The following is a 20,487-nucleotide window of genomic DNA, read 5'->3' on the forward strand; positions in this document are numbered from 1 at the left end:
ACCTGCCCAGAGACCACAGTACATAAATTCAGGGTGTTGTGTCAGGGTAGGGTCAGGGAGGTCCATGGCTGGAGGTGGGCATCACATTCCTGAGCTGTTAAACCAAACAAGGAGACACAGCTACAAAATCAAGGAATGGTTGTAGGCTCAGACAACTCCATTATGGCAAAAGCTCCCCACCATCGAGGACATCTCCAAAATGCAAAGTTTCAAGAAGGCAACCTCCATCACTGAGGACCCTCACCATCCAAGACATATTCTCTTATTATTATCATGAAGGAGGCACAGGGGTCTGAAGACACGCACTCAGTGATTCAGGAACAGCCGCTTCCCCTCTGCCATCAGATTTCTGAACAGTTCATGAACCCATGAACACTATCTCACTGTTATGCTCTCTTTTTGTACTATTTATATATTTGTTTACATTTCTTATTGTAACCTTATAGTATTTTTAATGTATTGCATTGTTCTGATGCTGGTAAAACACTAAATTTCATGACATATGATAATAAACCTGACTCTGATTCTGACATCAGAATGGTCAGGAAAGGTTTATTTTATGACCCATGACCTGCGGGCCTGCAGTTCACATGCTGGCAGGTAATCCTGGATTTTCAGCAGTACTACACAGAAGATGAAGTCACATTGACTGCACATGGCCATCCAAACAATACTTTATATCTCTTGTGGCAAGGATTAAACATTTGAGAATAGAATCCAGGACATGCCCTCTTCTCCTGCAACCAGGGAGGAGGTATAGAAGCCTGAAGTTGGATAGTCAACATTTCTGAAACAGATTCTTCCCCGCCACCATCGGATTTCTGAACGGTGCACGGACGCACGAGCACTACCTTACCATTTTGCTCTCCTTTTTTCACTATTTTTTAATATTTTTATTGTAACATGGTATTTTATAATGTATCGCACCGTACTTCTATGGCAAAACAAATTAAATGACATACACTCAGAGGCCACTCTGTTAGGTACACCGGCTTCTTAATGCAGATAAAAAATCAGACAATCATGTGGCAGCAACTCAATACATAAAAACATGCAGACTTGGCACAGAGCTTCAGTTGTTGTTCAGATCAAACATTAGAAAGGGGGCAAAATGTGATCTAAGTGGCCTTGACTGTGGAATGATTGTTGGTGCCAGATGGGGTGGTTTGAGTATCTCGGTTTGAGTATCTCAAAAACAGCTGATCTCCTGGGATTTTCACTCACAACAGCTCCTAATACAGGTGCTCCCAAACTGGAGACCACAGAGCTCTTGCTTATTAATATTGGTCTATGGCATAAAAAACAGCTGTGAACTCCTGCTCAAGATTTTATAGAGAATGGTGCAAAAAACAAAAAAAAAAGTGAGCAGCAGTTCTGTGAGTGAAAACACCTTGTTAATGAGAGAGGTCAGAGGAGAATGGCCAGGCTGGTTCAAGCTGACAGGAAAGTGACAGTAAGTCTAATGACCACGTGTTATAACAATGGTGTGCAGAAGAGCATCTCTGAATGCACAACATGTCAAATATTGAAGTGGTTGGGCTACAGCAGCAGAAGACCCAGAACATACAGAAATCTACTCAGGGGCCACCTGATTAGATACCACCTATACCTAATTAAGTGGCCACCGAGTGTATGTCAGTGGTAACAAACCTGATATTGATTCTCGTCCTGGATCGTCATTTAAAATAAATGTGTGTCAGATTTTAAAAATGAAAGACAGACAGGCATACTTTATTGATCCCGAGGGAAACTGGGTTTCGTTATAGTCGCACCAACCAAGAATAGTGTAGAAATATAGCAATATAAAACCATATATAATTAAATAATAATAAGTTTATCATGCCAAGTGGAAATAAGTCCAGGACCAGCCTATTGGCTCAGGGTGTCTGACACTCCGAGGGAGGAGTTGTAAAGTTTGATGGCCACAGGTAGGAATGACTTCCTATGACGCTCAGTGTTTCATCTCGGTGGAATGCGTCTCTGGCTGAATGTACTCCTGTGCCTAACCAGTACATTATGGAGTGGATGAGAGACAGTGAGTGTAACCAGACAGAGGGAGAGACACTGGGCAGATGGGATGAGTGGAGAAAGGGGAGTAGATAGAGGACCAAGTGGGTCACAGGAGATATATAACCAAGTGGGGGAAGGGAGAGAAACTAGGTAATGGGGGGCTAGAAGTGGGCGGGGAGAGAGGTGGAAAATGGAGGTGTGTGCAGGAGGATTAGGGAAGAGAAAAGAGAGGATGTAAGTTCACTGAAATTGGAGCGTTCACAACGTTCATCCCTTTGGTTTGCAGAAATGTGAGATGGAGAAACAGAGTGTTGTTCCCCAAGTCTGCACTTGGCCTCAGCCTGGGAGTAGAAGGCATTCACGGAGTGCCAAGCAGACACATCGAAGTGCTCCAGTTGTGTCATACACAGCAATGAATGGTGGTGCACAATGAAACAGCTAACGCGAGTCTGCAGATCTAACAACATTCACAACAGTGGCAAGACCCAGCAGAAAACACCAAAGTGCTTCAATGGAACATCCTACAAAAAGCCGAGGGAAGGCCCAGTTCAGCGCAGGTAATGCCCTCCCCAATATTGAGCACATCTAGACTGAGTGCTGTCGCAGGAAAGCAGCATCCATCATCAAGGACTCCCACCATCCAGGCCATGGTCTCTCCTCACTACTGCCATCAGGAAGAAAGTACAGGAGCCTCAAGTTGCACACCACCAGGTTCAGGAGCAGTTATCACCCCTCAACTATCAGGCTTTTGAACCACAGTGGAGAACTTCACTTTCCCCAACACAGAACTGTGCCCACAACCTTTCAGCCATAAAGGTTGGTGAGTCAAGGTCAAAGCCACAAGGTCAGTGAGCCTGGAGGTCAAAATCCCTAGGAGAGCAACCTGGACTCACTTTTAAGGACTCTTCATCTCACATTCTCAGTATTTATTGCTTATTTATTATTATTTTTTTCTTTTTTTTTTTGTATTTGCAAAGTTTGGTGTCTTTTGCACATTGGTTGTCCGTCCTGTTGGGCTCAGTCTCTCACTGATTCTGTTGTGTTTCTTGGATTTACTGACTATGCTCACAAGAAAATTAATCTCAGGGTTGTATATGGTGATATACATGTACTTTGATAACAACCTTAGTTTGAACTTTGTAACAGCTGAAGCTTGCAGCATGTGCCGCCATCAAAGTCGTCAACATCGTATACAAGACTATACGTAGGGTTAGTTGACTCCACCTGTTATATTGCTGCTGAAATTGCTGAGGGGTGTGGATTTCTGTAAATCACTGCCAGCGATCCCCAAGGATAGATGTCTGAGGTCTGCAAGAATGAGGGCTGGAGATCCTCAATATCAGCAAGTCCTGGGGCCAGAGGTCCAATGTTGGCAAGTCCTGGGGCCAGAGGTCCAATGTCGGCAAGTCCTGGGGCCAGAGGTCCAATATCGGCAAGTCCTGGGGCCAGAGGTCCAATGTCAACAAGTCCTGGGGCCAGAGGTCCAATGTCAGCTAGTCCTGGGTTAGAAAGCCTGAGGTCAGTTGGCAGGACTGGATGTCAGAGGCCTTTGAGCTGGGAGTCCTGGAAGTCGAAGCCCCAAAGGTTTGTGATTCAAAAGGTTGAAGCTTCAAGGTCAGCGAGTTCAGAGATCAGAGGCCCGATGTCTGAGATTCCAGTGCCACAGTCTGTAAGGTTGGAGGTTTCGAGGTGGCCTGTCCTGGGTTGTAGAGGGAGTGGGGGATGGGATGGGAAAGGGGTTTATTTTTGCTGTTGCTTCAGTTGTATATTGGCAATGTGCTCTTCTGCTGAACATTGTGGGTAGGCGATGTTGGCACCAGAATGTCGAGTGACACTTGTGGTCTGCCCCAAGCACATCCTCCACAAGTTGGTTGCTAATGCAAACAATGATTTTCACAGTAAGTTTCAAAATACATGCGATTAATAAATTAAGCTGGAACATCTGGACAGCAAAGATGGTCTTTATCCACTACAGCTCGGCATTCAATACCATCATCCCTTCAAAACTAATCAGTAATGCAATTGGATCCTCAATTTCCTCGCTCTTCAGTCAGTTCGAATTGGCAACAACATCTCCTCCTCAACTTTCATAGAAACATAGAAACATAGAAAAATAGAAAATAGGTGCAGGAGTAGGCCATTCGGCCCTTCAAGCCTGCACCGCCATTCAGTATGATCATGGCTGATCATCCAACTCAGAACCCTGTACCTGTTTTCTCTCCATACCCCCTGATCCCTTTAGCCACAAGGGCCATACCTAACTCCCTCTTAAATATAGCCAATGAACCAGCCTCAACTGTTTCCTGTGGCAGAGAATTCCACAGATTCACCACTCTCTGTGTGAAGAAGTTTTTCCTCATCTTGGTCCTAAAAGGCTTCCCCTTTATCCTTAAACTGTGACCCCTCATTCTGGACTTCCCCAACATCGGGAACAATCTTCCTGCATCTAGCCTGTCCAATCCCTTTAGAATTTTATACATTTCAATAAGATTCCCCCTCAGTCTTCTAAATTCTAGCGAGTATAAGCCCAGTCGATCCAGTCTTTCTTCATATGAAAGTCCTGCCATCCCAGGAATCAATCTGGTGAACCTTCTTTGTACTCCCTCTATGGCAAGAATGTCTTTCTTCAGAATAGGGGACCAAAACTGCACACAATATTCTAGGAGCGGTCTCACCAAGGCCTTGTACAACTGCAGTAGAACCTCCCTGCTCCTGTACTCAAATCCTTTTGCTATGAATGCCAACGTACCATTTGCCTTTTTCACCGCCTGCTGTACCTGCATGCCCAACTCCAATGACTGGTGTACAATGACACCCAGCTCTCGTTGCATCTCCCCTTTTCTTAATTGGCCACCATTCAGATAATTATCTGTTTTCCTGTTCTTGCAACCAAAGTGGATAACCTCCCATTTATCCACATTAAATTGCATCTGCCATGAATTTGCCCACTCACCTAACCTATCTAAGTCACCCTGCATCCTCTTAGCATCCTCCTCACAGCTAACACCGTCGCCCAGCTTCGTGTCATCCGCAAACCTGGAGATGCTGCATTTAATTCCCTCGTCTAAATCATTAATATATATTGTAAGCAACTGGGGTCCCAGCACTGAGCCTTGCGGTACCCCACTAGTCACTGCCTGCCATTCTGAAAAGGTCCTGTTTATTCCCACACTTTGCTTCCTATCTGCCAACCAATTCTCTATCCACAGCAATACCATCCCCCCAATACCGTGTGCTTTAAGTTTGCTCACTAATCTCCTGTGTGGGACCTTGTCACAAGCCTTTTGAAAATCTAAATATACCACATCCACTGGGTCTCCCCTATCCACTCTACTAGTTACATCTTCAAAAAATTCTATAAGATTTGTCAGACATGATATTCCTTTCACAAATCCGTGCTGACTTTGTCCGATGATTTCACCGCTTTCCAAATGTGCTGTTATCACATCTTTGATAACTGACTCTCGCATTTTCCCCACCACCGATGTCAGGCTAACCAGTCTATAATTCCCTGGTTTCTCTCTCCCTCCTTTTTTAAAAAGTGGGGTTACATTAGCCATCCTCCAATCCTCAGGAACCAATCCAGAATCTAAAGAGTTTTGAAAAATTATCACTAATGCATCCACTATTTCTTGGGCTACTTCCTTAAGCACTCTGGGATGCAGACCATCTGGCCCTAGGGATTTATCTGCCTTTAATCCCTTCAATTTACCTAACACCACTTCCCTACTAACATATATTTCCCTCAGTTCCTCCATCTCACTAGACCCTCACTCCCCTAATATTTCTGGAAGATTATTTATGTCCTCCTTAGTGAGGACAGAACCAAAGTAGTTATTCAATTGGTCTGCCATGTTCTTGTTCCCCATGATCAATTCACCTGTTTCTGACTGTAAGGGACCTACATTTGTCTTAACCAATCTTTTTCTTTTCAAATATCTATAAAAACTTTTACAGTCAGTTTTTATGTTCCCTGCCAGCTTTCTCTCATAATCTTTCTTCCCTTTCCTAATTTAGCCCTTTGTCCTCCTCTGCTGGACTCTGAATTTCTCCCAGTCCTCAGGTGTGCCACTTTTTCTGGCTAATTTGTTTGTTTCTTCTTTGGACTTGATACTATTCCTAATTTCCCTTGTCAGCCACGGGTACACTACCTTCCCTGGTTTATTCTTTTGCCAAACTGGGATGAACAATTGTTGTAGGTCATCCATGCAATCTTTAAATGCTTGCCATTGCATATCCATTGTCAACCCTTTAAGTATCATTTGCCAGTCTATCTTAGCTAATTCACGTCTCATACCTTCAAAGTTACCCTTCTTTAAGTTCAGAACCTTTGTTTCTGAATTAACTATGTCACTCTCCATCTTAATGAAGAATTCCACCATATTATGGTCACTCTTACCCAAGGGGCCTCGCACGACAAGATTGCTAACTAACCCTTCCTCATTGTTCAATACCCAATCTAGAATGGCCTGCTCTCTAGTTGGTTCCTCGACATGTTGGTTCAGAAAACCATCCTGCATACATTCCAAGAAATCCTCTTCCTCAGCACCCTTACCAATTTGGTTCACCCAATCTATATGTAGATTGAAGTCACCCATTATAACTACTGTTCCTTTATTGCACGCATTTCTAATTTCCTGTTTAATGCCATCCCCAACCTCACTACTACTGTTAAGTGGCCTGTACACAACTCCCACCAGCGTTTTCTGCCCCTTAATGTTATGCAGCTCTACCCATATCGATTCCACATCCTCCAGGCTAATGTCCTTCCTTTCTATTGCGTTAATCTCCTCTCTAACCAGTAACACTACCCTACCTCCTTTTCTTTCCTGTCTACCCCTCCTGAATATTGAATATCCCTGGATGTTGAACTCCCATCCTTGGTCACCTGGAGCCATGTCTCTGTGATCCCAACTATATCATATTCACTAATAACTATCTGCACATTCAATTCATCCACCTTGTTACGAATGCTCCTCGCATTGACACATAAAGCCTTCAGGTTTGTTTTTACAACACTCTTAGCCCTTATACAATTATGTTGAAAAGTGGCTCTTTTTGATTTTTGCCCTGGATTTGCCTACCTGCCACTTTTACTTTTCACCTTACTACTTTTTGCTTCTACCCTCATTTTACACCCCTCTGTCTCTCTACACTTGTTCCCATCCGCCTGCCACATTTGTTTAAATCCTCCTGAACAGCAGGACTTCCTTGACTTAATTCTATTTTCCTCTTCCTCGACCTTAACACCCTGGTTTCCTTCCCCTTGCCAACTCAGTTTAAACCCTCCCTAACAGCTATATTAAACAATCCCACCAGGATATTATTACCCTTTGAGTTCAGGTGTAACCCATCATTTCTGTATAAGTTATGCCTTCCCCAAAATAGATCCCAGTGATCTAAGAATTTGAAGCCCTGCCCTCTGCACCAGTTTCTTAGCCACACATTCATCTGCTTAATTCTGCTATTCTTACAATCATTAGCACGTGGCTCAGGCAGTAATCCTGAGATTATTACTCTGGAGGTCTGGCTTTTCAATTTTCTTCCTAGCTCCCAGTAATCTCCCTTCAGGACCTCCTCTTTTTCTGTCTATGTCATTGGTACCAACATGTACCAAGACTTCCGGCTGCTCGCCCTCTCTCCTGAGAATACTCTGGACCCGATCCGAGATATCTCGTACGCTCGCACCAGGGAGGCAACACATCATCCGGGTATCCTTGTCCAGCTCGCAGCATCTCTTGTCTGTACCCCTCACAATGGAATCCCCTATAACGACGGCATTTCTCCTTGCTCTCTTGATCACGGCACTGGGCAGAGTGTCAGAATCCCGTTCGTTGTGGTCTTCCTCTGTCTGGTCAACCTCTCCAACAGTATCTAAAACTATATATCGATTCCTGAGGGGGACTGTCACAGAGGTGCTGTCCACTATCGCGCTATCGGTACTATCGATCACCTCCTCACTTTCTCTAATAAGCTGAAGGTCATCAAGTTGTTGATCCAGACCCCTCACACGATCCCTAAGGATCATTGCATTGCATCTGGAGCAGATATTTTCCTGGGGGAGGCTGGGAGTCTCCCAAGGTCCCCACATCTTGCACTCCAGGCACAACACTAATCCTTAATGCGTACCTCTAATGCTACTGTTAGCTCTAAATAAATAAACCTGTAACCTACCACTAACTGTAAGACTCAGCAGTCGCAGGAAGCCTCTTCCCGTTTCCGCCTAAGCCCGTTGAGCCAAAGCCCTATCACTCTGTATCCGTTCAGTACGATGCCCGCTGGATATGGCGGTGTTCTTTTTAAATCTTCCGCGCTCTGAGGTCACACACCTGCGCAGTCATACCTCTTTTATTCCAAGTAGTTTGAAAAAAAAACCTGAACTTTTTCCCGAAAAACCGGCGTCTTACTCCTCTGCCTGCTTGCTGTGATTCAGAAGAACTGTTGAAGCTTGCTTCCCTTTTTAAATCTTCCGCGCTCTGAGGTCACACGCCTGCGCAGTCGTGCCTTTTTTATCCCAAGTAGTTTGAAAAAAAAAACCTGAACTTTTTCATCAGCAAAGGTGCACAAGGCTGTGTACTTAGCCCCCACCCAACTGACTTTACACATGACTGTGTGGCTAAGCACAGCTCAAATGCCATATTCAAGTTGCTGATTTCACTAATGTCATAGGGCAAAGCAAAGGTGGTGCAGGATCAGCATTTAGGAGGGAGATTGAAAATCTGGAAGAGTGATAACATAACAAAAACATCTTATCCTATGTCAGCAAGACCAAGGAGCTGAATATTCGCATCAGGAGGAGGAAAACACAGGTCTTTGAACAAGTCCCCAGAGGAGGATAGAAGGAGAAGAGGGTCAACAACTTTAAATTCATCAATGTTATAACTTTGGAGGACATGTCCTGGGCCCAGCGGGTAAGTACAATTACGAAGAAAGCATGGCAGTGCCTCTACTTTCTTAGGTATTTGCAAAGATGGGCATGGTATCTGAAACTCTGACTAACATATATAGATGTGCAGTGGAGAGTATATTGACTGGATACATCACAGCCTGGTATGGAAACACCAATGCCCTTGAATGCTAAATCCTACAAATAGTGTTGGATACGGCCCAGTCCATCGCGGTTAACGGCCTCCCCACCATTGAGCACATCCATGCCAAGCATTGTCACAGGAAAGCAGCATCCATTATCAGGGACCCCCTCGACCCAGGTCATGCTCCTTTCTCGCTGCTGCCATCAGGAAGAAGGTACTGGAGCCTCAAGACTCACACCACTAAGTTCAGGAACAGTTCTTACCCCTGAACCATCAAGGCTCTTGAACCAAAGGGGATAATAACCTCACTCAATTTCACTTGCCCCATCACTGACCTGTTCCCACAAACTATGGATTCACTTTCAAGGACACGCCCTCTCATGTTCTCAATATTTATTGCTTATTTATATATTATTATTTCTTTCTTCAAGAATTTACAGGGTTTGATGTCTTTTGCACACAATGGCCAAGTTAGTGCTGTATGCCCACAATAAAATGAATCTCAGGATTGTGTGTGATACTTTGATAATAAATTTTTGCTTTGATTTTTAATCAGATCTAACCATTTTCAGTGAGAACGGGTGATCCAACTCAGTTTTCTCCTGAAGGCAATTTTTTTCACTCCACAGGAAAGCAGGTAACGTAGCAGAGGTTACGACACCAGTTGTAGAACAGAAAGACCTTTTCTCCAGAACTAGCTCTACTTCTTGCCAAACTGTAGCAGGCTAATGACACAGGGCCCACAGGATGTCCACAGCAGCTGGAAAGCTCAGAATCAAATTAATCAGCACCTGTAAAGAGATCTTGGCTTCCCTCCGAGAAGACCCTCGAACAATTAGGAACTAATTAACTACAATCCTAAGGCATCTTGGATTGGGAGCTGCACCATTCCTCAAGGTTTTAGAGAAGCGCCTCAAAAGGTAGGTGAAGGCGAAAGGAAAACCAATGGTCTCAGGAACAGATGCTAGGTAGAAGGAACACACAAGGTTCAGACTGGTGTTAGATTTTCAACAGCACGATCTTCATGACGACTTTCTCTGCTAATTGGCATACAATTTATCTTAAGAAAAATTTTAAGTCTTTAAAAATTTAATGACATGCCTTTTCTTAAATTCCTGCAACCAGCCAGCTGAATATTCATAATTATCTTCAACTTTCATTCTGTTTCACGATCAGCATGCCACTCTGTTCACTCCGACATTGATGAATCCACTCTTTCAATACACACTCAAGATCTTCAGTTTTCGTTTTTGCAATGATATGCTACTTTTCACTTGCTTCTGTTCATTACTTACGTGAAGACACTTCTCAGAACTGTCCGCGATGTGCAGAGACCTGCGTATCACCTGCAAACCTTCCCAACACCCTGTGGAATTTTCCATCTGTGACGTCGTGTCAGTGCCCAAAAAATTTTGGATTTTGGAATTTTGGTTAAGTGATACTCAACCCGGACTGAAACAATTGTCCATTGTGCTTTGCTGTGTAAAACCTGACTGATCTGTTCCCTGCCTTTGAAATGTAGTCACTTATAACTTTCTCCATTGGTTCAAAACATCCTGAGACCATGAAACGTACTATGGAAACACAAGGCTTTCTTACTTACATCATTCGATGGCTGTATTACATTGCATCTGATCTGCAGCACACATTTAATTCTCCTGTTTCAGAGAGTTGCTTTGTGCAGTGAATACAAAGCACCTGAATGCTGGCTGGCACAGTTGGGAACACATTCACTCAATTTTGGTCAGGGGCTGTTAGATTTCTGGATCATGACTTTACCGCATAATGTGCACACCCATACTGAAATGAAGCTTTGCATCATTAGCTATCTGTATGATTAGCAGAACATTAGGGTCACATGAAGGTATGTGCTAAGGAATATTGACTTCCTTTGGTGTCCATTAATGATCCTGTAGCAAACAAAGATTTTGCCAGGACTGAAGGGCCTGAGTTATAAGATAAGATTGAATACGTTAGCATTTTATTCCCTCAAATGCAGAAGATTGAGAGAAGATTTGATAGAGGTGTACAAAACTAGATATGGTAAATGCAAGCAGGCTTTTCCCACTGAGGCTGGGTGAGACTACAACTGGTGGTCATGGGCTAGGGGTGAAAGGTGAAATGTTTAAGTGAAGCATGAGGGGAAACTTCTTCACTCAGAGGTGGCGAGAATGTGGAATAAGCTGCCAACGCAAGTGGTGAATGTGATTTCAATTTCATCGACCAAAGTAAGTTTGGCCAGGTACACGGATGGAAGGACTATGGAGGGCTATGGTCTGGGTATAGTACAATAGGGCTAGGTATGTTTAAATGGCTCAGCATGGACTAGATGGGCCAAAGGGCCTATTTCTGTGCTGTAGCTTTCTATGACTCTCTGTAACACACAAAAATGCTGGAGGAACTCAGCAGGTTAGGCTGAACCTACGAAGAGAAAGAAATAGTCAACATTTCAGGCCGACCCCTTCATCAGGACTTTTAAGTATTTATGCTTCAAGGTCAGAAAATATCACCTACTCATACTTGCCTTTTGGGAAGATAGCATTGAGGTATTGTTCTGAGCCACTGCAGGCCTTATGGTGAAGGTGCTCCTACACTGCAGTTGGAGAGGGAAATCCAAGAGCGAATAAAGGAGCCATTGAGTGGATTTTTGTGGTCTTTTGTTGCTGTGACCCATCTACTTCAAGGTTCAATGTGTTGTGTTCAATGTAAGGTGACAGAGCAAAAAAAGGATGGGAAATGGTGAAGGGGGGTGGGGGCATTACAGGAAGTTTGAGAAATCTGTGTTCATGCAATCAGGTTGGAGGCTACCCAAACGGAATATAAGATGTCGTTCCTCCAACCTAAGTGTGGCCTCATCACAACAGTGGAGGCGGCCACTGAAGGGACGAACATATCGGAATGGGAATGGGAAGTGGAATTAAAATGGTTGGCCACTGCGAGATCCCACTTTTTCTCTCAGATGGAACATAGGTGCTCAGCAAAGCGGTCTCCCAATCTACGACAGGTCTCACTGATATACAGGAGGCTATACTGAGAGCACCATTTCCCATGCCCTTTTCCCTCTCTCACCTTATCTCCTTGCCCCCCCATCACCTCCCTCTACTGCTCCTCTCCCCTTTTCTTTCTTCCATGGCCTTCTGCCTCTTTCACCAATCAACTTCCTAACTCTTTAACTCCATCCCTCCCCATCCAGGGTTCACCTATCACCTTGAATTTCTCTCTCCCCTCCCCCCACCTTTTAAATCTACTCCTCAGCTTTTTTTCCCCCAGTCCTGCCGAGGGCTCTCAGCCTGAAATGTCGACTGTACTCTTTTCCACAGATGCTGCCTGGCCTGCTGAGTTCCTCCAGCATTTTGTGTGTGTTGTTCAGATTTCCAGCATCTGCAGACTTTCCCTGTTTGTGTATTGAGATGCTGTTCTACACACCAATGTTATAACACGTGGTTACTTGAGTTACTGTCGCCTTCCTGTCAGCTTGATCCAGTCTGACCTCTCTCATTAAAAAGTCATTTTCACCCACAGAACTGCCATTCACTGGATGACTTTTGTTTTTTGCACCAATTTCCGTAAACTCTAGAAACTTGTGTGTGAAAATCCCAGATCAGCCATTTCTAAGATACTCAAACCACCCTGTCTGGCACCAACAATCATTGCACAGTCAAAGTCACTTAGATCGCATTCCTTCCCCATTTTGATGTTTGGTCTGAACAACAACTGAACCTCTTAGAAACATAGAAACACGAGTGAAGGTGGGATGGGGGAAGGGAGAGGGAGGGAATTACCGGAAGTTGGAGAATTCGATGTTCATAGCAAGGGGCTGGAGACTACCCAGACGGTATATGAGATGTTGTTCCTCCAACCGAAGTTTGGCCTCATCATGGCAGTAGAGGAGGCCATGTATGGACATATCCGAATGGGAATGTGAAGGAGAGTTGAAGTGAGTGGCAACCGGGAGATCTTAAAACTTAAAACTGTGCCCTCTTGTAATAGCCAAGCGATTGACCAAGTCTGGATGCTTTCATGCATCGAGTTGCTGCCACATGATATTGACATTAAACCTGATTCTGGTTCTGATATTTCAGAGATGTACAGCTTTGGGCGTGTGTTCCCTCAGCTCACTCTTCCTGCAGTCCACAATCAATCCACAGGAGCCTGAAGACACACACCTAACAATTCAGGAACAGCTTCTTCCCCTCCGCCATCAAATTTCTGAATGGAGACTGAACCCATGAAAGCTACCTCACTACTATTTTTTTTCTTTCTTTTGCACTACTTATTTAAATTAACTTTATATATACACACACACACATCATAATTTACAGTTTTATTACTATGTACTGCTGCTACAAAACAGCAAATTTCACAACATATCAAACCTGATGCTGATTTAGTTACTGAATGGAATTTCAATTACTTAGCAAGCACGATAACATCTGATGGCAGAGCTGATGTTGAAATTAGGAGGAGGATTGGGATCACTAAATGCACATTACAGTGTCTGAACAAAATAGTAAAGAATAACATAATTTCTTTGGGTATGAAACTCAAAGTGCTGTGGTGCTACGTTCATTCCACACTAACACATGGAAGTGAATATTGGACAATATCAAAGCAAAATGAGGGAAGACTCAAAGCTGCAGGAATGTGACTTTTGAGAAAAATGATGAAAATATCACGGAAAGAGCGTAACAAATTAGGAAGTGTTGCAAAAACTGGAATAGGAAGAGAACTAATATAATCGATCAAGAAACAGCAGCTGGAATTTATGTGGAAAGAGAATCTGGAACAGTTTGCAGTGACAGGAAAAACTGATGGAAGAAAAAGCTGTGGACAACAACACAGGATATTCATGAGATACATTAAGGGATGGACAGGCAAAAGTCTTGAAGAGCTCACTAGAACTTCTCAGATTTAAGGCAGATGGAAAACCATGATCACCCACGTCATATGACATGGCACATGATGATGATGAAATTATGGGCATGTTATTTTGGTGCCTCCAACACAATCCACAGACTGTGTTCATTGTTCATGTACAAATAACGACCCCATGTTTCGATGAACTGTACATTTGACAAATAAAGCTAATCTCTCAACTCTCAATGTTCTTGTATGTGGAATGATCTACCTAGACAGCATACAAACAAAGGTTTCTCACTGTATCTCAGTACTTGTGATAAATATATAAAAAAAAGCTACTCCAATACTCAATCAAGGTGGTGCACAGGAATAGAGTGTAACAGCTACAGAAAAAGTGCAGTGCAGGTGAACAATTAAGTGCAGAATCGTCATGAGGTAGATTGTGAGGTCAAGAGTCCATCTTGTTGCACAAGAGGTCCATTCAAGAGTTTGGTAACACTGAGGTAGAAGCTGTCCTTGAGCCTGGTGGTACAGGTGTTCAGGCTTTTGTATCTTCTGCCTGATGGGAGAGAGGAGAAGGGAGAATGTCCGGGGTGGGCAGGGCTTTTGCTATGCTGGCTGTTTTACTGAGTAGGAGGTATAAACAGAGTCCACAGAACTACACTCATCCAGGCAGGTGGAGTGTATTCTATCACACTCCTGACTTGTACCTGGTAGAATGTAGAAGGGATTTAGGGTGTCAAGAAGTCACTTGCTGCAGGATCAGAATCAGGTTTATTATCACCGGAATGTGTTGTGAAATTTGTTAACTTAGCAGCAGCAGTACAGTGCAATACATGATAATATAAGAAACTAACAATAAATAATTAAATATATATAATGTGTATATATATATATATATATATATATATATATATATATTGAATACATTAAAAATAGTGCAAAAACAGAAATAGATTCAATGTGTCCATTTAGGAATCATATGTTAGAGGGGAGGAAGCTGTTCCTGAATCACTGACTGTGAGCCTTCATGATTCTGTACCTCCTTCCTGACAGTAACAATGAGAAGAGGGCATGTCCTGGGGTGTCCTTAATAATGGACGTTGCCTTTCTGAGGCACCGCTCCTTGAAGATGTCATGGGTACTACTATGGAGGCTAGTACCCAAGCTGGAGCTGACTAATTTTACAACTTTCTGTGGCTGACTTCGATCCTGTGCAGTAGCACCATGCACACCACACCCCCCATACCAGACAGTGATACAGCATGTCAAAATGCTCTCCATGGTAACATCTATAGAAGTTTTTGAATGTTTTAGTTGACAAACCAAATCTCTTCAAACTCCTAATGAAATACATGCCCAACCTCCGCCTTGCTCTTGGATTCACACAGCAGAACCAGGGTCTTTGACAGAGTGTCCAGGGTAGATTTTACATGGCCATTGTCCAGCACTTAACATGGAACGCTACAGCACACTACACACCCTTCAGCCCTCAACATTGAGCCGATCCTTTAACCTACTCCAAGATCAATCTAGCTCTTCCTTTCCCCATAGCCCTCATTTTCTTGTGCCAATCTAAGAGTTGTATATCTTTAATGGATCTGCCTCTACCATCACCCCTGGCAGAGTGTTCCATGCACCCACCACACTCTGTGTAAAAAACCTACCTCTGACATCCCTCCCTATACTTTCTTCCAATTACTTTAAAGTTATGGCCTCTGAAATTAGCCCCGGAAAAGTGTCCCTGGCTGTCCACTTGATCTATGCCTCTTAAGATATTGTACACCACTATCAAGTCACTTCTTGTCCTCTTTCACTCCAAAGAGGAAATCCCTAGCTTGATCTACCTGACATGCTCTCTAATCCAGACAGCAACTTGGTGAATCTCCTCTGCACCCTCTCTAAAGCTTCCACATTTGAACCTTTTTTTATATACAATATATCAAAATAAAAATTGAAGACGAGGCTAAACCATTCAATGCTTTTTCACCCTGACATTCATAGTAAATTCATTAAGTAGTGTTCTGTAAAAATAAAACCAACAGCTCTGCTGGTACTCATGTATTGATAATGGATGGAGTCATCCATCTTGTAAAGTCACTGCCCAGGAGAAGGCAATGGCAAACCACTTCAGCAGAATAATTTGCCAGGAACAACGATGGTCATGAAAGACCATAATTAAAGCTTCCATTTTGTGCTGATTAAAGCGACGAGGGAGATTGTAGGATTGAAACGAGTGCAGAGGGTAAATACCAGCTCCTCGTCTTTTGATTTCAGAGGGTCACTCTGATACACTACCAGAGAGGGGAGAGGCTGCTGCTGTGACCGGAGAATGTTACTCAGGTTTTCAACATTTTGCATGTGGACTTGGACTATAGACTTTTTCCCAGTCTTAATAGTTTTTATATTCTGTGTTTTTCATCTGATCTTTTTTGGTTTTTGTGCAGGTGGAGGGACTTGGGCGTTGATGTGCCTGTTCCATTTTTTTTTCTTTTATTTGTGCAGGGAGGAGGGATTTGAGGTTGATGATGGTGCTGCTTTTCTTTTCTTTTTTGGCTTCATGGCTACCCGGAGAAGAAGAATTTCACAGATGTAGAGTTTGATAATAAACGAACCTTTGATTATCCACTTCATACGGCAAGGTTCCTAACGATCGAATGAGCCACTCTTACAGCCCCCTGTGGTGGCACACTACTAAAATAATTGGGGGGCTTTCTCACATTGTCCAGTAGCAGATGAGTCCTATACTGTGGTCCCTCCTCACCAAGTCCTTGCCGAGACTGCACCCAGCTTCAGTGCGCCCCTCAGCACGTACTCCTGCAACCTGGAATGTGCCAGTCCTCAAAGAATATCTCAATGTGTCCGCAGACCAACAAGTTTTGGATAGGCCACATGGGTTTCTTCCGGTTTTGTTCCACATTCCAAAGACGTATAGGTTATGGTTAATGAGATGTGGATATTCTATGCTGGCACTGAAAGGGTGGCATCACTTGAGGCTGCCAAGCACAATTCTTGCTGATTTGACTGGAATAACACATTTTACTGTCTGTTTTGACATACATCTAACAAATACGGGTAATCTTTTAAATCTTTCTTTAGGGTTATATAAGATCAAGAGGGGCACAGATTGGATGAGAGCCCAGTCGTTCTTCCCAGAGACTGGATGCTAAACACAAGAGGGCATGTGTTCAAGGTCAGAGGAGAGAGATTTAAAAGGGACATCGGAAGCAGCTTAGATTCATAGATTCATGGAAAAGTTCAGAACAGAAACAGACCCTTCAGTCTATCTAGTCCACGCCAAACTATTTAAAATGGCTAGTTCAATCAGCCTGCCCCCAGACCATAGCCCTGCCATCTATATTCCTATCCAAACACCGAAATCCAGTTTGCATGCATCACTTGTGCTGGCAGCTCGTTCCACACTCTCAACACCCACTGAGTGAAGAGGTTTTCCGTTGTGTTGCCCTTAAACTTTTCACCTTCTTCACTCAGAGTGGCGCTTACTTGGAATGAGCTGCCAGAAACAGCGGTCAAGGCAGACACATTAGCAAAATCTAAAAAGCCATCCAGATAAGTACGTAGATCGAAAAGGTGTAGAGGGCTGTTGGCCAAGCATGGGGGGGATGGGACCAACTCACTAGGCAAAACAAGATGGTACGGGCAAGGTGGGCCAATCAGCTTGTACCCATGCTACACATCACCCTGACTCAGAATGTTGGTATTGCTGTCAATGTGACACAGTAGCCCAGTGGTTAGCACAATGGTTTACAGTACAAGCGATCTAGGTTCAATTCCCGCTGCTGTCTGTAAGGAGTGTGTAAATTCTTCCCGTGACTGTGTGGGTTTCCTCCAGGTGCTCTGGTTTCCTCCCTCAGTCCAAAGACATACCAGTTGGTAGACGAATTGGTCACTGTAAATCGTCCAGTGATGAGGCTCAGGTTAAGTCAGGGGATTGCTGGCCAACGTGGCTCGAAGGTTTGGAAGAGCTTATTCCCGTGTTTTGTCAATAAGTAAATAAATACACAATATGGATTAAATTAAATTAAGTAAGTAGTGCAAAAAGAGACCAAATCAGAAAAAAAAAGTTTATCCAAGCTCTCCTGATTGCTCAAACCCTCTAATGCAGGCAGCATGTTTGTAAACATGTTTACTCCCTTTTTCAAAGCCTTTCTATAATAAGGCAACCCTCATATATTTCCCTCTGCCATTCCGCACGGCGTGTGGCTTTTAATGTTTCCTCATATTATCCAATAGTTTTTCTCAGTGCTAGCTAGCTGTACCAGCCCTAACAGGCTCTCATTTGTAAACTTTGATGCAAAATTGCTCGCTCCCAGTTCTAATTATAAATGTAAATTTTCAATAATTGGACCCATTCTTAACCATTGTGAAACATCATATACAGATTTAATCCAAGCTGGATCACTGCCCTTTCACATTTATTAAATTTTCTTTTTGGCAAGGATCTTTCAATAGAAAGCCAATTATTGTCAGATATCTGGAGGTCAGCTGTGATTACATGAGCAACTCCCGCTGCACAAAAAGAACCACTAGTTAATGTAACTGACAGCTTGTTTCTTTTAACTGAATCATCAAATATATAGTCGGGAACATTCAGTGGTGGAATGAATCAAACGTGCACTCAGTGGCTGTCTTATTAGGCGCATCTATACACCTGCTCGCTAATGCAAATATCTAATTAGCCAATCACGCGGCAGCAACTCAAGGCATAAAAACATGCATATTTGGTCAAGGAGTTCAGTTGTTGTTTAGGCCAAACATCAGAATGGCAAAGAAATGTGATCCAAGTGACCTTGACTGCTGGTGCTTGGCAGGGTGGTTTGACTATCTCAGAAACTGCTTATCTCCTGGGATTTTCACACACAACAGTCTCTAGAGCTTACAGAGAATGGCGTGAAATACAAAAAAAATCATCCAGTGAACGGCAGTTCTGAGGGTGAAAATGCCTTGCTCTTATGAGAGAGATCTGAGGAGTGTGACCAGATTGGGTCAAGCTGATTGAAAGGCAAGAGTAACTCAAATAATCACAAGTTGCAACAATGGTGTGCAGAAGAGCACCTTGTGCTACAGCAGCTGAAGACTACAAACATATGCTCAGTGGCCACTTTATTAGGTACATGAGCTACCTAATAAAGTGGCCACTTTGTACATATCCTCTGCCAAGCACTGTGTCAAAAAAACGCCTTGTTAATGAAAGAGGTCAGAGGCTAATGGCCAGACTGAAAGAAGAAAGGTTTAAAAGGGACCGAAGCCTAATGCACACTTGAAATGGTTCAGACAGGTAGAATAATTAACATTTTAAAGACTTTTGGAAGATTGTATGGATAGGAGAGGTTGAGGAGAAATAACCGCTCTCCAGAAGTGGTCAAGTGGGACAAGCCTGATGGACGTCCAGGTCAACTTAGATGTGTTTGGCCAAATAGACTGTTTCCACACTGTATTGCTTATAAACATACCATGAAGTGTAAAGCCCTTCGTTGGTCAAGGTCAAGCACAGATGTTATAACCATATCACAATTACAGCACGGAAACAGGCCATCTCGGCCCTTCTAGTCCGTGCTGAACTCTTACACTCACCTAGTCCCACTGGCCTGCACTCAGCCCATAACCCTCCATTCCTTTCCTGTCCATATACCTATCCAATTTTACTTTAAATGACAATACCAAACCTGCCTCTACCACTTCTACTGGAAGCTCGTTCCACACAGCTACCACTCTCTGAGTAAAGAAATTCCCCCTCGTGTTACCCTTAAACTTTTGCCCCCTAACTCTCAAATCATGTCCTCTTGTTTGAATCTCCCCTACTCTCAATGGAAAAAGCCTATCCACGTCAACTCTATCTATCCCCCTCATAATTTTAAATACCTCTATCAAGTCCCCCCTCAACCTTCTATGCAAAGAATAAATAGTGAAATCCTCATTTGTGTCAACAGCCACAGTCCGATGATGCACTGGGGGCAGCGTACAAGTGCCGCCATAGCGTGCCTGCAGCTTGCTAGCCCGGAGCACCCAGAGGAAATCCGCACAGTGAAAGAGAAGCATACAAATTCCGTACAAACAGCAGCAGGAATTGAACCCCAGCCAGCGATAATTGGCACTGAAAAGTGATGCCTAACCACTTTGCTACCAAAGGTTCAGCATGAATTCTCCGCTCTTATACTCTAATAACAGAAGTCCAGAATGGTATCTGCTTAATTAAACACCTTCTCATCTTGGAGTACTGATGACAGGAAACAGCCCAAAACGTTAACTGCCTATCCCTTTCCACAGATGCTGCCTGACCTGCTGAGTTCCTCCAGCATTTTGTGTGCTCTCCTCAGGATTTCCAGCACCTGCAGAATCTCGTGTCTCATCCTGTCTTGTTACTTTCAATTATTTGTGCACACCAACCAATCCCTCACCTCCAAGCCCAGTCTCTCAGCCACTACATCCCTTTTGAAAGTTCAAAGTGAACTTATTATCAAAGTACAGTACATATAAGTCACCATAGGCAACCCTGAGATTCATTTTCTTGTGGGCATACTCAATACATTTATAGTAATAACCACAACAGTATCAATGAAAGACC

General features: G+C 43.4%; 1 protein-coding gene across 1 annotated transcript in view; it reads right to left on the reverse strand.

The window, feature by feature from the left end:
* Positions 1–20,487, reverse strand: part of LOC140726138 (dedicator of cytokinesis protein 2-like) — a 1,234,790-nt gene that overhangs the window by 1,134,993 nt on the left and 79,310 nt on the right. The window lies entirely within an intron of this gene.

The sequence above is a fragment of the Hemitrygon akajei genome, chromosome 4, assembly GCF_048418815.1.
Source record: "Hemitrygon akajei chromosome 4, sHemAka1.3, whole genome shotgun sequence".
Taxonomy (NCBI): domain Eukaryota; kingdom Metazoa; phylum Chordata; class Chondrichthyes; order Myliobatiformes; family Dasyatidae; genus Hemitrygon; species Hemitrygon akajei.